The 26089-nt window shown below is 41.0% G+C and overlaps 1 protein-coding gene across 1 annotated transcript in view; it reads right to left on the reverse strand.

Moving 5' to 3' along the window:
- Positions 1-26089, reverse strand: part of Wwtr1 (WW domain containing transcription regulator 1) — a 124971-nt gene that overhangs the window by 52149 nt on the left and 46733 nt on the right. The window lies entirely within an intron of this gene.

The following is a 26089-nucleotide window of genomic DNA, read 5'->3' on the forward strand; positions in this document are numbered from 1 at the left end:
CTTTCTTTCTTTCTTTCTTTCTTTCTTTCTTTCTTTCTTTCTTTCTTTCTTTCTTTTCCCTCCCAGTTAAATGTTTCTTCCAAGACCAGGATGTGTTAGCATTAAGAATCCTTCCATTGCCTAGAGTGAAGACATAGATGTTCTTTTAAGAGCTTCAAACTGAATGTCATTTTTAAAAATAAATAAACAATAAACCAAGGGCTGAGTGCAAGTGTAGCTCTGTGCTGCGTTTGACAGGGAGGGTTAGGAGCAGGGTTAAGTTTGATTATTGCATGTCAAATGCAGCACCCATCTCAATCTTCAAAAGTCAGCTGGAGAGATGGCTCAGAGGTTAAGAGCACTGGTTGCTCTTACTAGAGGTCCTGATTTCAATTCCCAGCAACCACGTGGTGGCTCACAACCATCTGTAATGAGATCTGGTGCCCTCTTCTGATGTGCAGGCATACATGCAGGCAGAACAGTATATACATAATAAATAATTAAATCTTTAAAAAAATGTCAGCAGTAAACTAGGATAATTTTTAAAAGTTATAAAAAGCAAAAGACTAAATTAAAGGGATAAGAATTATTTCCCTAATCATTAAAAAAAAAAGAAAGAAAAAAAAAGGCCATGTTATGTCTTCAGTTTGACAGCTTAATGCTGTTTTAAAACTTGAATAAAATCAAGTCAGCCTTTGAACATGAGGAAACTCAGCCCTTGGGTTCTTTGTTACAAGTTTTCAGAGTAAGGAAGTAACTGACAGAAATTAACTAAATAACTGACATAACTGAACTAAATGTCAACATGAAATAAGTTCCCTTTAGCAAAGTAATTAGAGCTAAGAAACTATGATTGTTCTCACAGGGCTAATCCTATCAAAATCTTGTTTCCAGGCTGGGGAGATGGCTTGGTGGGTAAAAACACTCAGCACAGACACATGAGTTCCTCAAAGCTCCAGAACCCATGCAAAGATGGGCATAGTAGCATATGTCTTTTATAATCACAGTGCTCCAGAGGGAAGATGGAGAAAGGATGGAGACAGGAGAATCCCTGGAATGTGGCTAAATTGTCCTGCTCAGCAGCAAACAACAAACAAAATAAAACAGTCTAAAACTTAAAATACCTGAGGTGGTCCTCTAACTACAGCATGCTCTCATGCAACAAATGTACCCCACCCCGCCCCACCTTTCTCTTTCTCTCTCTCTCTCTCTCTCTCTCTCTCTCTCTCTCTCTCTCTCACACACACACACACACACACACACACACACACACACACATTTCCAAGGTAGGCTTGTCCTAAATAAATATTTCTTGTTCTGGTACCATACATCCTTCTCTGTCTTCTCTGTGAACTGTTCCAAGATGCCAGCATCATGAATACTGACACTATCTGAGAACCATCAAAAGAACACCAGTCTACCCCAGACAGTGAGATATACCAACATACTGGGCATGTTAATAGAGATAGGTCACTGCTGTCATCAGACATACAGGGTTAAAGTTGAAGGATTATCATGGCAGCTGGAGTGCTACATTCCCAAATACTGAACCTCGCTATCCCCACTTCTAAACAAACAAGTGGTGGCTTTCGAATGTAGCAGGACATAGAAGGTCCCACGCACAAAGCTAGTATGTGAAGTGTTTGCTAAGCCTAATTTGCCACAGGGTATCAACAAGGCTTTCCAGCCTCCATTCCATTCCACAGAGAGCCTTCTATGTGGACACTATTGCCTCAGCCTGACAGGTCTGACCTGAAAGATAAAAGACTTACCCTAAGGCTGAGGTCCTGAAACTTGCACAAGTATTTGGTACCCTCTGTAGCCCACCCTTCCAAATCTACAACCAGCCATCACCTTTTAAAAGAGCAGTTAATTGTGTCATTCAATGTCTTCTCCAAGACTCAATAAAAGAGGAGTGTTAGGAATTTCTTCTCAAATTCTCACACAGCAACGAAAATTATTTACAAAAACTCTTTTCGGGTGTGTGTTAGAGGCAGGGGGCAGTTGAGACCGACAGGATTTCTTTGTGTAACAGTCTTGGCTGTCCTGGAACTCTCTTTGTAGATAAGGCTGGCCTCAAATTCACAAAGATTCACCTGCCTATGAGTGCTGAGATTAAAGGCATGGTATCACTCTTGAGTGGAGACACATTTGTAAACCATATCTTGTCCCAATGTCAAAAGGTTTATGTGATGTCTCCTAGCCTAAACGCAAAATCCGGAGAGACTGTATTGGTCACAAGGCTAATTACAGTGTTCAAGATTTGAAAACTAATTTCTCCTATTATTTAAGTGATTTAGAGCTTTCAGCTTTGGCTACCCTCACCCGTTCCCAAACTTAAAAGATGCCATTCACTTCTTCATCCCACTGGCTCATCTTAGCTCCCTCTATTAATACAACTGAGTCACTTCCTGTCTCCTGTTTCTCAGTGTGACCATGAGGTTTGCCAAGACTGAGCGTTTAACTAGATTAATCCCACTTCCCTACTGCTCCCGCCTCCTTCCTGGCTTTATTCACTTGCTGGGTCTACTTTAAGAAAAGACCTTCTATTTAAAAAGTATAATCTCTTGTGGAAATTCACATCAACATTAACATCTATTCATTCTTATAGTCAATTTTTCTATGTTTTAAATATTCTATAAATACATGCTACTTTATTTTCTGATATAAAAAGTGAACAAAAGGGCTACAGCTGGGATACAAAGTGAATAAATTATAATAAACAAAAAGTACATAAAAATAAAAATAAAACAGTAAAAAAAAAAAGGGGGGGAAGCTAACCATGTAGCCAAATAATGGGGTCACTGGTGGAGTTTTTTTCTGATTGCTTGTTTTGTTTTGTTGTGTTTTTCCTATCTATGGTTTTATGCTTGGCAGGTTTTTAACAGTGACTGTGGATTATTTCCATAACCAGCTAAGGCTGAAATACTCATGAAGGCACAAAATAAAAAAGGAACAAAGGAAATTAATGCACAAATATGTAGGTTACCTGACACTAGCTGCTGCTGATAAACTGCAGAAAATTTAAAAGTCATACTTAGTTATCTTAACCCTTTGATGAAGGTCCCCTCTATGCTCTTTCCTCACTCCCTCTTCGTCTGGAGAATAGTCATGCCTCTTTCCCAAAAGACTGTAAGTTCTTTTAAGCACATAAAGAACATAAAGATATAAAAAGTAGGGATGATTATGGAAATTTAGAAATCTTTATAGCATGGGCAAAGAATTTGGTCTTGGAGCTGGTGTGGTGGTTCACACCTTTGATCTCAACACTCCAGTCAGGCTGATTTCTCTAAATTCAAGGTCAGCCAAAGCCAAAGAGAATCCTGGTCTCAAACAAACAAAATCAGACAGTAAATAAATATAAATGAAAATAAACAATTACACTTCCCACTTATTTTCATGCAGTCCAAAAAGAAAAAACAGGGTAAATGGAGTTACTTGGCCCCATGCTGTTTACAAAGAGCAGCAGTTCCTAAGAGGAAGAAAAACTCCACAACCAAAAACCTTTCCGTAGACCTAAAACAAAATCTCCACAAAGGTTTCCCATGAAGGGCCTGGAGCAGGCTGTGGTAGGAAAGGCTCCCAAGATAAATATGAAGGAGCTACCCTTCTCCTTTCCTTGGATGGCCAGACCAGTACTAGACTTCAGACCCCAGTAGAAGTTTGCTCCAGAACTGGCTTGCCACCAGTGAGCAACAGCTCCAAGGACCTGGGGTTTGCCAACAGCCATGCCTCTGAGAAGATTCTTGACTGGAAAGGACGGCTACTGGAAAACTGATGTGTCAAATCTTTGTTCCCCTGCAATTGACACAAAACCATTTTAATTGTGAGATAAATTCTGTGAGGTAAAGATTAACTATAATAAAGAGAGGAAGCACTCTTACCCTCAAGTCACTACTTACTTACAAGTCTGTCCCCACCCATCAGCCTGGGGGGCTCTCATGATCTCTGGTTTTCTCTTCCCAGGTTCTGCTCTGGCCTTTAGTACTTTTCTTCCAGATGAGGCAAGGCCATGTATTCCTCCTCAGTCCTGTGGCCTTTCCTTTCCTTCTCCTCTCCTTCTTCTATCCTCTCCCTTGGACAGTTCATGTTCTACTCCACTTGGTCTCTATCTCAAGTGCAAAATAAATCCAAGACACCCTTGGAAATACGTCTCCAAAGCCATTCTCATCCAGGCAGGCCTCTTCAGAGACACTACCGCCACTGTAACCTATTAGCAGACTCTTTACAAGCCGAAAGGGTCACAGCCTGGAAATCACAACCAACCTGGAAACCTGAACTTCAATACTAGCACAGACCCTGTGTCACCTAACTGGGTAAGTCATTTAACCCACCTAAGCCTTGGCATCCATAGCCAAAGGGGAAATACAAAACAAACAAATAAAACCTCTATAGCAAATATGCTAAGTAAAAGTGTATGCAAGTAAAACAGGCCTGTTCTAAGCATCCCAGACTATCGAAGTCACTTACAGGTTTTATGATTTCATGACCAGGACTCCTAAGTTCACTTACTTAGTGAAAGGCAGGCAGCTCCTGCTTCAAGCTCAAAGCTGACAACATTTACTGAGCAACCTCAGACTATACGTCTATGATGCATGACCCACAATGTACTGGACAGATATAAAAATGAAAAGCATTTTATAAATATACAACCTTGATTAATAACAGGCCCATTTAATGCCAAGATAAAAACCCTACTGTAAAAATAAAAGCTACCAGTTTCTCACTGCTCAGCAAATGCTCTGGGATTTTTGGAAGAGTTTACCTGCTGATCTTTGACCAAGTACACTTACTTACTTCATGGAAGGAAACCACAGAGAAATAATGTATAGTAGGATTTGTATTGCTGGAAGCAACTATAAGATATAAAAGTGGGAATGATTACAAGTGCTCTTGTCTCTTTACCATCCTATCCCTTTGCCCCTCTCTCTTTAACATATCAGAGTTTCACATTATAGTCAGAACCAGAGCTTCCACATCAGCAGGACTTAAAGGGCCTTCCCTCCTACCTCTACCCACCACAACCTGATAAGGTACATAAAAAGAACTGTACCAATGAGATGGGTATTGAAAGGCAAACTTAGGATCAAAAGTCAATCATAATCTTATTTTGATGAAGTTCCCCTTTAACAAACTCTTCCTTGACTCCCTCTTATTTTGGGGAGCAGTCTTATTTCTCTTACAATGAAAGGTAAGCTTTTCTAATGACCATGGAACAAGCTGTATGGCACACAAAAGGCATTAAAAAAAATCTTATAATCCCCATGACATTATAAACCCAATTTAAATACAGATAAATTTGATTCACTGGACCAGTTCACCACCTTCTTAATACTATAACAAACGTATGTATTAAAGGCAATTACCACCAGGCCTAGAGACATAATTCCAGCTCCTGAAGGCCAGCCTGGTCTACAAAGGGAGTGCCAGGCCAACCACAGCTACATGGTGAGACCCTGTCTCAAAACAAACAAAAGCAATAACATTAAACACTAAACCTTTGCAAGCAAGCTGCTTTTGGTAGACTGATACAATTAAACTCAGTAAAAACTGAAACAGATTTGAATGAAGCTGATAAATTCTCAGATAGGGTTTGCCAAGTATAGTTGACCCATAATAAGCAGACAACAAATTGTATGCCAGTTTTTTAACCCTGTAGCAGATAGGAAGGCTTGTTCAAGACTTAACGTTCGAAGACTCTTCCTTATTACAACACAAATCTGCAACCCATATTCTAATCTAATTCAACTGTTTAGAAAAGCATTCTTACTAAAATTTCGAGATTTAGGAAACAGAAGATCATTCCATATCTTTTAATCAGTTCTGGCATTTCTTGAGTACTATCTTTTGTTTTATTGTGTTTTGTGGCCTATGGCATTTAGGTCTCAAACCATATGAAAAAAGGTAGCAGCCATGATCATTTTATTAATTTTCCCAGGACTGAGCACACACTTTTCCTCTGATGCCATCAAAAACCAGAATGCCGTAGAAATAGATGACAGTGGAAGCCCATAGCAGAAGCCACCAGTACCATGGGTGCTCAGCTCACAGCTCATGTCTAAACCACTGAACTGACTCAATCCTTTATAATAACAAGATCAGAAGCCTACCCTCTGCTTACTGCATTAGCTACTTCACTGATAGGGAGCTTGCTTTTGGGGTGAAACACACTCCCAAACAGGAATAAAGCACCACTATCCCACAGGGTGAACAGATGCACCGCATATGTTTTACTCTGTCCCTAAAGCGGTCAATCTCCTCTCTCAGTTCATTCTTCTTGCTCTCCCTCCAGTTGCTACTATGTCCCGGAGCAGCTTTCATTAACTATAACTGGTTATAATTCTTCTTCCAATCTGCCAAATCCTCTATGACACCATCCTTCCTAACCTAGAACACAAGATACACGGAGACAAGAGTTGGACTGCAAATGTGCACGCCTGACATATCCTATCAAAACAGTCAACATTCAAATCCCAAAGCTAAAAAAAAAAAAAAAACACCTCATGGCATACAATAAAGGTGACTATTCACACAACAGAAATATGAGAGTGCTTACGTTCTAAAACCACAAGGAATTTGTGGTTCAAAGTTTCCAGCCCGATTTTCACTGCAGCAGCTCATATGCAGAGGTCCCTACAGTATACGGCACAGGAGTGCCAGCTCATAGGCAGATAAGGAGTTTTTTTGTTTGTTTGTCTTCAGAATTGAGGACCTAACCCAGGGCCTGTGTTTGCTAGGCAAGAGCTCTCCCACCAAGCTAAATCCCCAATCCCAATAGAGGGATTTTTTTTTTTAAATCTTCTAGTAAAATGTGACATAGCAATCTTCTGCTAATTACTACTGGTACACACTTCCAGTCTTTACTATTTACTTTTCACTCCAAAAAATTTCAGAGTTCTATTTTCTGGAATTCTAAGTGAACGAAAGGGACTGTATTTTTAACTACCATGCATGGCTCTCATCTTTGTCTTCCATCCCAGCATTGCCAGGAAGCCACTTGTTTAAGATGGCAGTGTGAACAGGCCTTGCACTAGGGCCAGCTGGGGTGATCTGTCCACCTCAAATCTTTCCTACTGAGCTCCACTTTGACTTTTCTTCTAGTCATTTCCCCTAAACCTACTCAGGCAAGGCAGAAGTGAGTCAAAGTGGCTATCAGTGCAGGAAAACAGTGAGAGCCAAGTTCATAATATCTGTGGTTCCTCACAGGGTTTATTTACCAGTGTTTTGTGCTCAGGAACAGGAAAGAAAGAAACACTATGAATGTACCATTCTCAAACAAAACCACTTTAGGAAATGGCTCATCAATCCAGCCCAGCAGCATGACTCATGGACCCGTGTTTGGAGGGGAAGGGGTTCAGCCATAGTGTAGAGACAGACCGTCACCTGCTCTAGATCCCCAATACCATCCAAGACAAGCAAATCTGACTTTGCCTCTGAAAGTAGAGACAAATTCTTGCTTGACCTCCTTTTTCTTAATCCCTAAGAGGACAAGAAGGAAAGGCTTGCATATTTTTGTCTGTTTGACTCAAGCCAAGAAGCCCACGGAAGAAGCTTGGCCACATAAACAACTTCATTATAAACACCCAGCATTTTCCTTCTTTTCTCATGTTGGGATTAATAACGCTATTAAAAGATACACAAGGCAATGGGCATTGTACCACATGCCTGTAATCCCAGCACTCGAGGAGGCAAAGGCAGGCAGGTCTCTGTGAGTTCTAGGCCAGCCTGTTCTACAAAAGGAGTCCCAGACAGTAAAGGCTACACAGAGAAAGAAAAAATGTCTCAAGAAAAGTGCACAAAGCAGCACTGTTGGGGTCTACTGTTGGGACTCAACCAGAATGCAGAAGTTTATTTTCTATTTTCTTGTTCCTAGATGACAAGTACAAAATATGTATTTGGTATTTGTATTCTATATTTCCTCAAAGACAAAAACATGGAATGAAAATGACAAGTGGAGAAAAGATGAGGTCCATTATCTATAGAAAAATGGGCTGTTTTCATCCCTTTTGTCATGCAATGAACATTTATAGTGGTGCTGTGTCTTCTGTAGGAATGCAACTGTAGAACCAGTTTGGGGGTTGGAGGTAAAACACACACAGCATTGAGCTCTGTGCTCCATCTCAAAATAAATGTTTGCATACGTAGAATGAAAATTACTTCCAAAAATCCTTTCAATGCACAGTCTAAAAGGCTTCATGCACAGTATATTATCATTCAGCAAGACCAATGCAACCAGATATTCCCAGGGTTAGAATATGTGCGACTTCTATGGCCTGGCTTCAGATGAAGCTATTCCACACCCGCCAAATATATATGCTGAGATTTGTTAAGCATGGAATATTGAGTTCGTACCACTTAAATATCTAGATGATAATTGCCTACAGTGTGTGGGCCCTCAAAAGATTGGTAAACCAAGGGTGGAGATGTGATAGAAGTGAAAATAAGAGATCATAGATGGCGAAAAGCTATTGTTTTTTCATTTTAAATTGTCCATAGCCTGACATTCTGTCCCAATAGCTTCTTGTTAGATATATCAACCACACTGCCTAAATCTGACATCTGGAAAGCAGCTCAATTTTGTTTTAAAGCCACTTAACTATGATAAATGCTTAAATACCTTGAAAATTGTTTTTCCAGGCTCTGTGTCTGACACATGTTTCTCTGTGCTGTTTTTCCAGTTGTTCTTAAGTGGGACATTCATTGACCCAATGCTTGGTTGCTCCCAAAGCACTCAAATATCAAATGTCTCTGAGTTGGGCTACAGCTATCCTTCTTTCTCTCCCTTCAAACTGTCCCAAATGAAATAAATGTCAGTTGGCCAGAAAATGAGGGCAAAGCTATTTCTGGGCAGGAGAATAGGAACTAATGAAGAATTAATGTTCTGGAGATTAAAATAGGAAAGACAACATCTGAAAGATTGGCAGCCCCTAGCCTACCTGTGCTTCACTCAACCAACGGAGCATGCTCTGAAAAGTTCAAATTATATTATGAGAATCAGGAGTCCGCTAGTGTACTAATGACTTCACAGAAGGTCCCTGGCCCTTCTCTCCCTTTCTGGCCTCCAAGAAGCAGGCCATAGTGGAGACATGTCTCTCCCTCATTTGTACCCTCCCCCTTAACAAACTACTTCCCTTTCCTGCACTATCCACGTACAATGAGCTGTTCAGAGGCACGGGAGCCTTGAAAGCATCTGTCCTCTGGACTCAAATCTGCACCAATAATGATTTTAAAACCCCAATTTCTTTTTTGTTAGTAAGTTCCTCGTCTACTCACGTGGGGAGATCTGAGCCCTTTTGTGCTAGCTTTGGTTTCTTTCCTCCTCTAATTCAGACAAGCTCTGGCTGTCTGACCCACTTTCTGTTAATGTTTTCAAGGCGCAAGACAACATGAATCAACAACAAGAGGGCTGGCCTGAACCCCAGAGTCTGAAGACAGACTCAAAGTGCTTTTCACAAGCACAAGCCCATTTTGTATGAAGTAACTAAAAGAGGGTCAAAGACAAATTTCAAGGTACTGAAAGGGCAGTGCTAGACTTCTGAGGCAGGGATCATGGCACTGAGGATCTTGAAAGCAAGTTGAAGTGTATCGTGAGGTTTTCTGTCCTTCAGCAGTGCCAAAGGCCAAACCCAGGGCTTCATGAGTGCCAGGCAAACATATGCTTCATGATTTCAATTCAGTTCGCAGCGTTTTATAACACATGCCTTGACATCTTTGGTGGAAAGCAGCAAAACAAAAACACTGAACTCTGCTTCTGTTGCTGACTAATATCATTTCACATAACATCTCCAAGCCTTGGTTTCCTCCAACAGGGCATAAGAACATCTAACATGTGGTGCTGTTCTGAGTATTTAAACATGTTACAGAAACAATACACCATCCCAGGCATAAACTCCATCCTACAAATACTTTCCTTTATGAAAGTATTTCTCATCCTTTCCTTTATGAAAATCTATCTATAATGTCTACCTAAAGAGATCTAACTAATACAATGCAAAAAGAATCCAAAAAGGGAGGAAGGAAAAGAGGGAGAGAGAGAAGATACCCTAGATTAACCAAGAAATGGAAGAGAATAGTAGTGGTCATTAATTTACTTAAAAACCTATAGATTTTATATAGTCAGGGTGGCTAATAACTGACTGAAACAAAGATATTCTTTTAAATTTTTAAATTAGCATATTAGATGTTAAATATCATTATGGCAATTTCCAACAAAGTACATTTTGGGGATTCTCTCCTCTACCCCAGCTACCTTAGATCTGAACCTTGCTCCTCCCCATAAATCTCCTCCTTACCAGTCTTTTTTCCTCTCTCATTTTCCACGTGTCTTTTGCCCAACACTTACACATTAACATACACATGCATACATTATCGGCTAGGATCCGAATATGAAAGAAAACATGATTTCTGTCATTCTAAATTTGGGTCACATCACCTAACTGAATTATTTTCCAGATATTTCTGTTATCCCGAAAATTTCATGATCTCATTTTTCCCTACCTATAAACACCTGTTGATGGGCATCTGGATTGACTGGATTGTTGGCTGGATTGGAAACAGAACCCAGGTCCTCTGCAAGAGCAAAACTTGCTCTTAACCACTGGGTCATCTCTCTACCCCTTGTCAGATTTTTGAGTAAGGTAAACTGGTATCTCAAAGTCGCTTTAACCTACATTTCCTTGATGCCAGTAATGTTGTATAATTTTACATATTTATCATCCACTTGAATTTCTTCAACTGTCTATTCATTTCATCAGTCCAAGCTGGGTGTGGTGATGTGTGCCTTTAATCCTAGCAAAGGCAAAGTCATCTCTGTGAGTTTGATGCCAGCCTGGTCTACATGTTAAGTTCCAAAACAACCAGCGCTACGCCTAGAGAGACCTTGTCTCAAAAGTCATTCATTAGCACATCTGTTGACTGATATGTGTTTAAATTTTGCAATTCTTTGTAAACTGTGAATATTAGCCCACTATCTGAGGCATATAGATGGTATTTATTTTTCGTCCCACCCCATGGGCTGTTTGCCCTGCTGACAGTTTCTTTTGCTAAAGAGAAACTTTTTACTCTCACAGAGGCCAATCTCCTGATTCCTAAGGCTAAGACCTGTGCAGCAGGAGGCCTGCTTGGCAAAGTTCTTGCCCACACATATCTTGAAAAGCACTGCTATCCAGGCTGGCTGACATAGTAAGTTTTATCACAGCAACAGAAACCAAAGCAAAATAGTCAAACCCCAGGAGGGGCCCACAAGAGCCATGATTGACAGCTGGTGAGAAGCACAAGGAAAAGCCTAGCATTTTCCATCAGCATCTGGAGAGAGAGGGAGTCTTGGGGCTCGATGTTTGCTTAGGAGTTTGTGATGCTAGGGATGAAATACAAGGCCTCTTCATGCATGCTAAGCAAGTGACCTATCACTGGGCTCCACGCCCTCAGAATTGAGTTAAATTATAGGATAGCCTAGTGGTATGCAGGAGAATCTGGCATTGGTGGTGTTGTGCATACAAAAAGTATGAAAAAAATGTATCTAAAAAAATAGACATTGCAGTTTTATTTCTATCTTAAATGTATGCTGGTGCAATGGGTAAATAAATTATGGTACAGCTCAGGCCATGAAAACCTGAATAGCTATTATAAATGACACAGATCTATATATTTTTTAATGGAAGGATGTCCATGATATATTGCTGAAAACACATAATCCCATTTTGGATAATAGGATACATATGAATGAGGAGGAAGCAGGCTTCAGATTTCTTTGAATTTTCTTCATTAAAGCATTATTTTTCTAACTTGGAAAAAACTACTCTTTCCTTCCTCCCCTCCACAGCATCTACTTCCACTTTAAAAAAAAAAATGATGCTGTGTTTTGTACATCTGAATGTATGCTATCTAATCACAACCTCACAAGAATAGTTTTATAGCTATGGGGCTAGAGAAATGGCTTAGCAGTTTAAAGATCACACTGTCATTGCAGACTATCTGAGTTCGCTTCCCAACACCCACATGTGATGGTTCCCAACTACCTGGAACTCCAGCCTTAGGAAGATCTGAGTCCCCGTCCCCCCCCCCCCCCCCCCCCCCCCCGTAGGCACCTGCACTCATGCCCACATACGCATCCAACTAAAAACAAATCAAATCTTGGGGCTGGAGAGACGGCTGAGTAGTTAAGAGAGCTGACCGCTCTTGCAGGGGACCCAGGTCGGACCCCCATCACCTCCATGATGGTTCGCAACCATCCATAACTCCAGTCCCGGGGGATCAGGCACCCTCTTCTGGCCTCTGGAACTGCACACACATAGTTCATAGACATACGTGAGTGCAAAACACCAACCCATTTAAAATCTAAAATTAATTAATTAGTTAGTTAAAAAAAAAATCTTTCCACAGAGAGTACCCTTTAGCGGTCCAGCTGGTCCTTTAACCAGCGGCTGGAAACGCAACACTGTAACACTTCCCACAGCAGCAGCCTAAAGATACATGGAATCAGAGTCACAAGGGGGAGAAGACTAGCACAAAGAAGGGATTAACAGAATCAGGCAAATTCTATAAGCAATATCTTGCAGCTGCCTATGGCAACTGCTTGAGTGAGATGGGAAGTCTGAAGGAGATGTCAGCCGATACAAGCGCAGCTCTCTGCTTAGAGAGATGGGGTGGGGACTACCATTTTATGCACTGTCTTCACTTCTCAGGACAATCTGGCATCATGTCATGTCCAGCACCTGTCATCCTTGAGCCTGTCAGCTGGGGGGCTGCTATTACTGTCAATCTGCCTGATCCAACAAAGAGGAGCACATACTTTATCTAGGAAAATTAGAACTAAAAATATCCTTAATTTTGAATTTGTTTATGTGTATCGGTATCTTGCCTGTAGGTAAGTCTGTACACCACCAAGCATATACCTGGTGCCTACCAGAAAGGGGCACTGGATGCCCTGGGAATAGCCTTACAGATGACTGTGGGCTGCTTAATGTGGGTGCTGAAGCCTGAACTCAGGTCCTCCGAAAGAGCCGAAGAAGAGCAGCATGTACTTTGTTCTGTTTTGTTTTTCAAGACAGGGTTTTTCTGTGCTGCCTTGGCTGTCCTCCGTAGACCAGGCTGGCCTGGGACTCACAGAGATCCACCTGCCTCTGTCCACTGGCTGGGATTAAAGGTGTGCACCACTATGCCCCTGGCACAGCAAGCACTCTTAAGCAAAAACAAAAAAACAAAAACTCTCCAGCTCCTTCTTCTATTGACCTTATGAAGGAGAATATAGGCATGTTTCACTGTTTTCCCATCTAATTTTTTCCTGTTTTCCTCTTTTCTCATCTAATTTTTCTCTTTTCTTTTATTAAAGGAAGAAAGCTACTCTGATTGCTTACTTCTCACCCTTAATTCCATGTTAATTATATACTCACTGCAAATAACAGTTTAAATTTAGTCCCACGCCTGGCTACCGGGTCCCTTCTCATCCTGCCATGAGGCACATCCGGCCCTCACATTCCTCACACAATTTCCACTGCCTTGAGAGGGACTCTGTGTAAGGATACACGCCACAGCATCTAAAGGAAATGGTATTTTCTATACATTTGGGCTTTTCCTTTCCATGAACCTCTTCCCCCTTTGGTTTTATGAGACAGGATACCATTGCATAGTCCAGGCTGGCTTTAAAGCCCAGAGCTTCTTCCTCTGCCTCCCAGGGGCCTGAAACTGAAGGAGACTCTGTGAAAGCTCTCAATTTCCGAGCAGTTCCAAGCATAGACTGGGAGTACAGAAGGCCTGACATACAGCAGGCATTAAAAACTACTACTGGAATAAATGAATAAAGCAATGAATGTATGAGTAGTGAATGGGTGGACAGGTTTAATAAGTGTAGCCCAAGAGATCATTTTACTTTTATCAGCAGATATGGTGGCACATGCCTGTCATCTCAGCAACTGAGAGGCGGAGGCAGGGCTATCTTTGGCTACATGAGACTCAGTCTTTCAAAAGAAATGTTTTTCAAAGGTATCAAAGGAATATAATTCATACCCAAAACATCCTTTTCAACAAATACTCACAAAACTCATTCAGGAAGAATTTTCTTTATTTCTACCAAGAACATAAAAACTAGAGCATTAACCAATACCATCTCAAACAAACTACATCACTATCAGTTCATTCCTGTTCAATTCAGTGAACAGGTTGACTGAGCCAGTAACTGTACCACACACCACGGGCCCTGAAAATGCACTATGTCCTACATACAACAGCCATACAATAACCATTTGCAAAATGAATGAATGAACTAGTACTGATACTAAAAATAATAGACAAAATAATATTGACTCATATTTCAGTCATTCACAATCATCATGGTAGTAATGTCTTATGATCATATTACTTTAAAGTCTAAGAAATTAATTTGATCCATATAACAGGCTTAATAAGCTCCATTTTTAAGACCCAGAAACTAACATGGGAAAAGGTGATGCTACAGATAAGAGAGTCAACCTACTCTCCTAAGCAGGCCTAGGGCCTTTTGCATGCAAACCCCTGGCCTTGTGAACCCAAGGAGGTTGGTAGGCTTAGTTTGGTTCTTTTAGCAGAAAGAAAAAGAGGGTGTGGGTTGTCAGTGTCGACCCCACTATGACCCTGGGCTGGAACACTTCCTATAGCTCAGCCCTCCTACTCCCACAACACACCAGCATTACTCTGGGATTGTTTCAAAGCTCCATTCACTTGGGATATCTCTATCTGCAAAGGTGACAGTTTATAATCGAGCTAATACTGATCATTATCATAAGAGACTGCTGTGATAACAGAATAAGTTATCCCCAAGTATAACTTGGGGATCCTAAGTTCATATATTAGGAAAAATGGAGAAGGAACGCATACAAATTTTAAAATACTACTTGAAAACTCAGAACAAAACAAAACAGAACCCAATGCCCTGGATTAAAAGAAAGACAGAATTTATTTAAAAAAAAAAAAAAACAACTCTGGAGACAAGTTTATAGACACAGAGACAGAAAGCGAGGAGGTTAGAAGCCTGAGCCACAAAATGGAGTTAAATTCATTTTTATTTTGGTTTTTTGGTTGGTTGGTTTGGTTGGTTGGTTGGCTGGTTGGTTGGTTGGCTGAATTTTGTTTTGTGTTTTAAGATTTTGCCATGATGCAAAGTCTGGCTTGTGATTTCTAATTCGGCCTCAGCCTCTTCTGAGCTGTCAGGGAATGCTGTGTGTCTCTTGGAAAGGCAAGATGTGTTACTTCAGAAACCATTCTCCAACAATAATCCTTCAGGCTAACTTGCCCTAATGTATTAATGATTTGATTACCTATTAATTACTTAGAAAAATGTTCAAATAGAATTGATATGTTCATTCAAATTAAGCTATCAGACTTTGTAATTGACCATAATTACAGTTACTTAACTAAAACATAACATTTTTTTTTTCTCCCCGAGACAAGGCTCTCTGTGTAGCCTTGGCTATCCTGGAACTAGCTGTATAGTCCAAGCTGACCTCAAACTCACAGAGATCCACCTGCCTCTGCCTCCCAAGTGCTGGGAGTAAAGGTGTGTGCGACCACCCAGCTCAACACTTTTATTAAAATCTTTCCTACATAATTAAAAAAAAAAAAAACAATAAAGTTCCAATTTTTCTAAACTACTTTTCTCTTTTATAACATTTAACATTTATTTATGCAAAGTATGTTTTATGATTAATGTTAAAATAAAAGTTTACCTTTAATCCCACCACTCAGGAGGCAGGCAGGTCTCTTGAGTTTGAGGCCAACCTGGTCTACAGAGTGAGGTCCAGGACAGCCAAGGCTACAAGAGAAACCCTGTCTCAAGAGAAAAAAAGAAAAGAAGAAACAATAGTTTTATTGGAAGAAACTTTTTGGGGGTGAGGAAATGGTCGTTGAGTAAGAACACTTGCTGTGAAATGTTAGGAGGACCTGAGTTTCAGTCTCTAGCTGAAAAGTCAGAAATGGGTCTATATGCCTATAACATATAGGGGGAAGACAAACAGATACCACGAGCCTTTTAAATAGCCAGCCTAGCCAAATGGGTTAGGTTCTTGTTCAGTAAGTGGCCCTGTCTTAGGTCAATAGGAACAAGAGAGGAAGATACCCGACATTTTCCTCTGGCATTAGTATATGTGCCCACTATTGCACAGATCCACAGTCACATGAAAGCACCATACAAACATATATCACACATAAAAAAAGAAAGAAAGAAAGGGATGAGAGAGAGAAAGACTGATTTTATTGGGTAAGAATTTCAAGTCATTCCACATGACTCTTTCTTAAAAAAGGTTTGTGTATGCTACTCGCACATATAAGAAATACTAATGCAAACCCATGGATAGAATATGTGTAAACATTCATTTTAACACATGATGCCTAATGTGCAGTAGAACTCTTATCATTTACACTGACATGAGATGAAGAAAATGAAAAAACCCTGAATTCATGTGACTTTTAAATAAGTCACATGTACCTTCTTTGTTCCAAAATGTCCCCAGAACAATAAATTTTGTTAAGCCAAGAAATTGAGCTTTAGCCTGGATATTTCCCTTTAAAACTACAACCATTTTAAAAAGAAAGACAAGGAGGGAGAAAAGAAGGGGGAAAACGGGAACGAGGGAATGAGGAAAGAAGGGATGAAGGGAGGGAGGGAGGAAGGGAGGGAGAGAGAGAAGAAGGAATGGAAGGAAGAAGGAAGGGAGAAACTGACAGAGAAGGAGAACAAGTAGGCCATGAGGAGAATATTCAATACTTCACTTGGTCATGGGGAACGGCCTGATTCAAGCACTTCACTGAACCAATAGACTCTCAGGTAACAGTGAGGCTGTCGCATAGTCATGGGACAGAGTAGCTTCAAGTATGTTTTTCTATGAGACTGAAGAAACAAATTCTGAACCTATACAGGTTCTCTTCACACAGTTTAGAAGTCACTGAAAGGTACAGTTACCCTTAAAATGTATAGAGTCTTTACATATATAAAAGGCTTTCGTTTTAAATTAGCTTAGCACCAAGAACCTCTTAATTTATTCTAGTGTGATTTTCTTTACACTTACTCACTAATATCCTACAAAATACCTTTTTATAGACATTTCTGTTAACACCAGCAATCAAGAAGCTGAGTGTGGTGAGTATGAGGCTGGGATGAACTACGTAGGAGAACTCCAAGGATTAAATTCCAAAATATGCTGTGTGTGCTACTTACCCCAAGTATGACAATTCTATTCGGCATTGCTATCTAAGCACTCACAAAGTTTCAGAGATTACATCATTATTTTCACACCAAACTAACCGGAATTTTAAAACCACAAGCTAGATCTTTAAAGCAGCCCTGGGTATGCTGGCCACGGTGGCACACACAGCCCTTGGAGGCAGAGGTGGGGAGAAGACTGTGAGTTTGAGGCCAATTTGGTATACATAGCGAGTTCTAGGCCAGGGAAGGTTACAAAGCAAAGCAAAGCAAAAAACCAACAACCACCAACAAAGAGAATCCCTGGGCAAATGAAAGCACCATGCTATGCTCAGGTTCCAAAGCACCCCAATACCAGCTCTCCCCCCCCAAAGAAGAACCAGCACAGGTTAGACAGAGGAACAGATAGGAAGAACATGAGAGAGTGGCATCTGCATGCATAAATGTGTATGTATGTGCATGGACAAATATATAAACGTGTATATAAACACCTTGATAGCTTGAAGCCAAACCTGTGTTTTAAAAAGGTGATCTGAGCTATTTGCATCCAGCAAATTTTTAATCTTCCTCTTTACTCTAAAACCAGGAGCCTACATCTATTCTTAGGGTGCTTTCAAAACAAAACTTTGCTTAGTTTGAAGTCACAGCTGCTAGGAAACACTCTGGGTGGTTCTTCCTCCATCCCTTTGAGACAACTGGTGGGAACCAAGCACCAAGCCATCCGCCCAGCTGTTCAATCTTACTTTCTATTTTAGCAAGCCACTTTCCACTAGTGTCACTAGGACATGCCACACTGAAAACCCAAACCACTGATTCCTCTACTCTCTCCCCAGACATGGAGCAACCACTTTATCAGTCGGATGCCATCCACAGAAAACACACAACCAAAATATATGTAGAACATACCACTGATCAGTGCCGACTTCACCAGACACCACAAGCCACCATTGATCCCTACAGTTCATCTCCCTGTAAGGCCACCAGAGCCCCATGGCACAGTCCAGGAGACTAAGAAAAGCAACTACCGATCCCATGCACTACTAGCTGCTGGCTTTCTTAGCATAGTGCACGCTACAAGCTTTTCAACAGTGCTGTAGTGCACACAAAGCCCTCAGAATTCACTGACTGGCACCTAGAAGATCGTGCACTCTCTCACTCAATTTTCCTGTTATTTAACTGAACTTCCATTGTAATTACTCCCAAGCCAGAAGACTTCAGAATTATTTGCTGATCATTTTTTGAGACTTACTAGTTAAAATTATTTCTTTCTTCCCACCCTCTTTTAGATGTTTGCTTGTTTGTTTGTTTGTTTGTTTGTTTAAGGCCAGGTCTCATTTATTTACTACAGACTGTCTCGGACCAATAGCAATTCCCCGGCTTCAGCTTCACAGGTGCCAGGATTGTAGGCATGAGCCACCAAGTCCAGCTTTAAAATGAACTTCCACTTTTGGGAATTTATTATTTTTATATTTTGTGTATGATATGAGGGCTTTCTTTGTATGAACTTACCTTGAACTCTGCTAATTGCTACTGAAACCTTCACACGTATGGATGGATGGATGGATGGATGGGTGGATGATAGGTTTGCTCTGCGATGTTTAATGTATGATCAGAAAGTTAATGTTATTAATTAATATTAGAATAAAAGAATCTGTTCTGTCTCAGCCGAGGTTGTTAAAGAAAGTAGCAATATTAAGCAAATTATTTCTAACAAAATGGCTGCACCTTGTGAACTTACCGTTCAATAAATCTGGCTCTGTAGAAAGACACAAATGTTGATTCTGTTTCTAACAGTAGGCTCATGACGAGTTTGCAAATTAATTCAGAGAAACTATTGCTCTTTTTTTTCAAGTTTCTTAAGCTGGCTTCAAACTCAGTATGAAGCCTATACATATATTACCAACTTGGCTTCCTCCTGCCTTGGCATCTAGAATAGTTGGGACTACAGTTGTGTGGCATTATGCTTGACTAGGAGTGGTGGTTTGAATGGGCCTGACCCCATAGGATCATAGGGTTTGGCACTATTGGGAGGTGTGGCCTTATTGGAGTATCTGTGGCTTTGCTGAAAGAAGTTTGTCACTAGTGGTGGGCTTTGAGGTTTCAAATGCTCAAGCCAGACACAGTGTCCTTCTCTCTTCCTGCTGCCTGCTGATATGCATATAGAATTCTCAGCTCCTCCTCCAGCACCATGTCGGCCTCTGTGCCTCCATGCTTCCCACCACAATAATAATGGAATAAACCTCTGAGCCTATTAGCCAGTCCCAATTAAGTGTTTTCTTTTATAAGAGTTGCTGTAATCATGGTGTCTCTTCACAGTACTAGAAACCTTAACTAAGACACTAGGAATGTGTCATTATGGTTTATTTACTACTCTACCTTATTTTGTACGTATGAGCATTTTGCCTGCATGTATAATGTGCACCCTGGTGAGTGGCAGGTGCCCACAGAGGTTAGCAGAAGGCACTGGGTCCTCTGAAACTAGAGTTAGAGCCTGTGCACTGCATGTGAGATGGTAAGTGACCTAAGAGACATTCCAAAGTCTATTCTAAAGTCTGAAAGCTATTGGGACCTGCCAGTAATAACAGAGCACAGCTTCAGGAATTCATTTTTCGTTCTGGATCATTCTCTGCTGGAGAATTAGCCCGATACTTCTAAGGGCCTACTGCCACATTAGGGCACTGATTAACTTCTAAAAAGAGCCAGTTCGCTGTAACTGTCTAATTTCAGGAAGGAAAAAACAATAGATGTGGAGATGAAGGATATGGGAGTGGGTACAGGGATTTAAGCAAGTGAAACATATTATGTACTGCTGAGACCCAGGAAACTGTAGACTTCAACATACAGAGCCCTGACTCCAACAGATTCCCTCGTTATGTTTTATGAGTTGTTTTAACAACAAAGGGCAGGAGACCTAAAAAATCTTAGACTCTGAAGCTACACTGCATGATAGGCAGTGACGGGGACTGCTGGGTAGAACGGATCCTGCTTGACCAAGAGCTCAGCCACTTACTAGCTGTGTCTATGACCTTGTGGTTCATAGTCAGCTCTGCCAGTGCCTCAGCTTCTCTGCATTTCTCAGTTTCTTCACCTACAGAATGGACTGGTGAACAGTGGTTCAAAATCGGTAGCCAGTTTGTGTTCCTGCTCTACCTCCTACACTTACGAGCTACACAAACTTGGGAAAACAGCTTAGTCATTCCCAGCACTTCGTTTGCTCTACAATGACCATAATATACAGACAACTTGAAGCAAAGCCCGTCCAATAGAAAACCATCAGTAAAACGTTGCTACCATTATTAGCAAGACAAAAGTATCCACCACACAGAAAGTTACCTTGAAATTAAATCATGAAGGTGGGCCAAGCTTTTAACGTAGCGACTGATACATATATAGCTGTCAAATGAATGGTAGCTATCTTATTGGGCTTCATGAAAACTCCTCATACATAATGCCAGTTAAGTAGCATACAGGTCGAAACAGAGAACCAAAAAGGCTCAAAGATATTCCTTCTCCCCAAACTGGGAACTATGACTCTACTATTCTACACCTGTCCTCATTTCATCTGTTCCTGTGATAAAACACAGGGCATGTAGTTTTGATGAGATGCATCCATAAATCTCAAATGCTGGGTCGCCAGTTGGTGACTGAAAGGTACAAAAGCATCCTACTATCTCCAGCGCACTGCTTCCTAGGTGTGGACTGCTGTGTGAGCGTTCAGCTGATGTTCCATGCTTGCCTGCCTGCGACCATGCTCCCAACCATGATGGTGATGAACTCCTGTCCCTCTGGAACTAGAAGGCCCAAATAAACCCTTCCTTCTAAAATTTGCCCTGCTCATGGTGTTCAATCACAGCAGTAGAGAAGTAACTAATATAAAAATTGGTGCCAGGAAATCAGCTTATCCTGTGACAGACCTGACCTTTATGGGGAATGTGGAAGACTTTGGGACTTTGGACTAGAAAAACATAAGCTATAAGCTTCTATAAGCTAAACATAATCAGAAGACAGTATGGTGAGAGCTATGTGGACTGTGGAGGCCCAGCTCAAAAGTCTTCAGGGGAAAGCAAGAATTTCAACGGCAGCTGAGCCAGAGGCCATTCCAGTGATATTTTGGCAAAGAATATGGCTGCCTTCCACCTCTGCCCTAAGACTTTGCCTGAGACTAAATTGAAAAGCAATGGATTACATTTTTTGACAAGGAGATTTCAAGATAGCTTACTATTAATTTTGATGTGTTATTATCAGTAATCATTCTTATGCAGATCTACAATGAAAGATCAAGAGGAACAAAAAGAACTACAAAATGTAAAGTTTGAAGAGAAAACAAGAGACCAGGAAATTCAATGTTAGAGACAAAGATGACTGTGCTGAAAAAGTGGATGGTTTGACATGGACTAAAGGGAGAGAGGGTGCCCACGGGGGGGGGGGGGGAACCCACACATAAGACTCTAATTTGTGAGAGGAAAAGGCCTAAGGAATCTTCTTTCTATGTATTGAATAAAAGGAAAAAAAAAATCAAGGCTACTGCAAATGTGGTTCAAGGGGGGCAGGCTTTATCACAAGCAGACAACAAACCTTGCAGCACAGACCACATGCTTCTGCCTTGAGAGTCACTTCTACCCTTGGAGTCATAAATAATACATGAGTAAAGGGGTTTCCTTGGAATCTTCCTCCATGGTTAAAGAGACCCACCGAGGCCAGGCCTGTGACAGGGAAATCCCTGCAGGGAGGACCTGAGAGGATGCTGTCTGAAGCTGTGAAAATGAAGCCTGAGTTGTGGTGGAGACACCCAGATGTTAGGGGTACTTGAGCTAGAAGACATCTACCAAAGAGTGCTGTGGACAGAGATGGAACCAGTCCAAGACAGAGGTGTGATGAAGTCAGCAAAGCTGGAGGGGAGGAGACATCTAATGCCTTTGACAATGGATGTGATTTAAAGTTTGCCCTGCTGAGTTTCAGTCTTACTTTGGTCCCATATTTCCTCATTAAACCTTCTTTCTTCCCTTTTGGAGTGTTATTGTATAGCCCGTGCAACAATGTGCGGAAACTAATCAGTTTGCTTTTTTGAGTTGACGGGGAAACTTGGGACTTTGAAAGTGTTGAGACTAATAAAAACTAGAGACTTCTGAAGTTGGGGTGATCATATTTTGCATTATGATATAGCCACAAGACTACGAGGGCTCAGTGGGTAGAACGTGATGGCTTGTCCCCATGAGTCTCCAGCATGTACATACTTGGCCCCATTAGGAGGTGTGGCTTTGGTGAAGGAGGTGTGTCACTTAGGGTGGGCTTAAGGTTTCAAAAGGCTTTCACCTTCCCCAGGGCAAGCTCCGCTTCCTGCCTGTGCATTGGACATGAGCTCTCAGAGGCGCCTCCAAGCCTGCAGTCAAGTTCCCCCACCAGAAGGTGATGGACTCTTATCTCAATTAACAATCCAGACAGTCCTCCATAGACGGGGGACCCACCAGCCAATCTAATCTAGGCAGTTTCTCAGTTGTGCCTTTCCTCTCAGGTAACTCTAGGCTGTGCTGGGTAGAAATTAAAGCTAACCAGGAAAATGCTGCCCCCAAAGTCTCCATCCCCTAAAAAAGATCCCCTGCCAAAGGATAGAAAGAAAGCTCAGCTCACTAACATTACAGAAGCAGGCTGACACTGAGGCTAGTAAGTGATGAGAGCAACTACAGCTGTGTTTTTCAAGTATGTTTTGCTTTGTGCCAATTTTTTTGGGAAGGAGGGTAAACTTTTTTGTTGATTAGTTGCTTGTCTTAATCCCATTTAGATGCACAAAGAGCTCTCCTTTTGAAAAAATAATTTTGAGGCAATTTTTTTTTTTTTAATAAGGCCTGGGGGTTGAAGGGATGTCTCAACGCTGCCAAGTGTCAGAACTACACAGTTCTGATGCCCAGAATTTATGTAAATGATGGGTGGGCATGGTGCCCTGCCTGCAGTTCCAGCAGTTGGAGGGTAGAAACAGGGAACTCCCAGAAAAAACAAACTAGCTATACCAGCTACAAAATGGCAACCAAACTCGGGTTCAATTGATAGAACCTATCTCAATGAGTAAGATAAAGAGCATTTGAGAATGATTCTTGATGTCAACCTTGGGCCTCTTACACAGACACACGCTCACTTGAACACATCTTTTTAAACCAGTGCACCTTGATCTTCCCATGTGCACTGTGATCGGAGCAAAGTTTGTTCCCAGAAGACAAAAATGTATGAAGATTTACAAGGCTAAAAATGTTAACCTCGGCAACAAACCTAACTTTCTTGTTGGTGTGGTCTCTGCTTTACTGTGTCACATTTTTAAATGGCAAGAAAATCATTTCAACCTGAAGGAAAGAAAAAAATGTGACTTGGCCATCACCATCAACCTTATGGATGATGTCAGATCACTAAGTCAGGCCTTGTCCTGCCTTTTGAGATCTTACACTAGGAACAGGTGAGTGTGTCAATGAAACAGAGGAAGTCTTAAATACAAATCATAATCCCCATTCAGCTCTCTCATTATTTAATTGATTTATTTATTTACTTATTCATTTACTCGTTTTTTTAGGTGGATCACACCATTGTTGTAATAAACAATATTACTAAAGCAAGTTGGGGAGGAAAAGGTTTGGCTTACACTTCTACATCACAATTTATCATCATAGGAAGTCAGGACAGGTACTCATGCAAGACAGGAACCTGGAGGACAGAGCTGATGCAAAGGCCATGGAGGGGTGCTGCTTACTGGCTTGCTACTTATGGTCTGCTAAGCTTGCTTTCTTACAGAACCCAGGACCACCTTCCCAGGAATGGCACCACCCACAATGGGCTGGGCCCTACACCATCCACCATAATTAAGAAAATGCCTTATGCCAGACAGTAGTGGCACATACCTTAAATCACAGAGCCTGGGAAACAGAAGAAGACAAATCTCTGAGTTGGAGGCCATCCTGGTATACAGAGTGAGTTCCAGGACAGTCGAGGCTACACAGAGAAACCCTGTCTCAAACAAAACAAGACAAAGCAAAACAAAACAAAACAAAACGCCTTACAGGCCTGCCTAAAATCAGATCTTATGGAAGCATTTTTTTAAATGCTGTCAGATGACAGCAGCTTGTTTCAAGTTGAAATAAACTATCCAGCACAATACTGTAACAAAATTCCTATGCTGTTTAAAATTTCTAAGTATCACAATTTACTAATCAAGCCCCTTACTGTTGTGCATTTACATAGCTTTTCTTATACTTATTCGTTACGCTGGAGTCCCAAGATCAGTACTATTAGGTGAAAAGGCACAAACATTTTATCTGCTGCTAATTAATTCTTTTTCTTCGAACTGGGATTCAACTGAGGGTCTTGCATGTAGTAAGCTAGTACTCTAACACTCAGTTTCATAGCCAGTCCTATATTTGTTTATTTTTATAGGGTGAAAATATTATAGCCATATTACAAATGGCTCCTAGTAAGTATGGCTTTTGAGAAGTATTCATTCATAAGAGAGCCTAAACAATATTTGCATTATATAATTGTTTCTCACTGGCCAACCTATTTCTAATCATATTGTCCTGTGATAGTTTGAATTAGAATGACTGCCCCAGGTCAAACAGACTTACTACATCTGAATACTTAGTCATCAGGGAGTCTTAACTGTTTGAAAGGATTAGAAGGATTAAGAGGTGTGGCTTTGCTAGAATGGGTGTGGCCTTGTTGGAGGAAGTATGTTACTAGGGGAGGGTTTTGAGGCATGCTCTCCCCGCCGCCCCGCTTTCAGATCAGGATATAGCTCTCAACTACTGCTCCAGCGCCATAAGTACTCCCATACCTCTGCCATGATAATAACAGACTAACCCTCCAAAACGCTAAGCAACTTCCCCCAGTTAAATGCTTTCTTTTATAAGAGTTACCTTGATTGTGATATCTCTTCACACCCACTGATGCTGAAATCCTGCCATGTTTTTAATATGTTGGTCTAAGGATTTCAACATGGGAATGACCAAGGTCAAGATGCCATAGGAACACTGTTTAGAAATTAACACACTCTGCAGAGCACTGTTTTAGTGTACAAAGTAATACATAATTTTATTTTGCTGATCCTCCTCCTCCACCCTCCCACCTGTACTTTTCTATCCCTAATAATCACCTTTCCATTCTCTTGCCAAATGCCTTCCTCAAAACCTCGTTTTCCCTTCTTGTAGTTCCTTCTTCTTGCTTCATGCTTTCTACCCACACTCCCACCCACATATACACATATATAAACATCAAAAGCTGGATGCCCCTGAGAGAGAATGGATGGATATTGTCTCTGAGACTGGGTGACCTCATATAATTTAATAATTTCTAGAGCCATCTATTTTCCTGAAATTTTCATTTTTCTTTACACATAAATAAAATTGCACTGAGTAAAAATTGCATTTTCATCATATATGCATCTACTACTGATGAACTTCCAGGCTGATTTTATTTCCTTGCTGCTGTGAATAGAACATTCAATGGACATGCAAGTGCAAGTATCTCTGGGGTAGAATAGAGTTCTTTGGGTACATGCCCAGGATGTGGATAGCTAAGTCACACAGGACTTCTATTTTTAAGCTCTTCAGAAACCACCGCACTGATTCCCATACTGGCTGTACCAGTATGGTACACTCCCTCACTGTGAATAAAGGTTCCTCTTCCCTTTGCCTTACCAGTATTTGTTTGCTTTTCCTTCGCCCCTTCTTTTTTATTTATTTATTTCTTTAATGTTTGCCATTCTGACTGAGTAAGACAGAATCTCAAAGCAATTTTAATTGCATTCCTTTCCTGGCTAACAAAGCTGAACACTTTTTAATACTGGCCATTTGTGTTTCTTGTTTTCTCAAGCCACTTACTGATTGGGATTTTGTCTATTAACACCCTCCTGTCTGAGGTATAGCTGACAATCTGCTTCCCTAGCAGTGGGAGCTTTGTTTGGGA

The sequence above is a fragment of the Psammomys obesus genome, unplaced genomic scaffold (genome assembly GCF_907164565.1).
Source record: "Psammomys obesus unplaced genomic scaffold, mPsaObe1.curated_primary_1811, whole genome shotgun sequence".
Classification (NCBI taxonomy): Eukaryota; Metazoa; Chordata; class Mammalia; order Rodentia; family Muridae; genus Psammomys; species Psammomys obesus.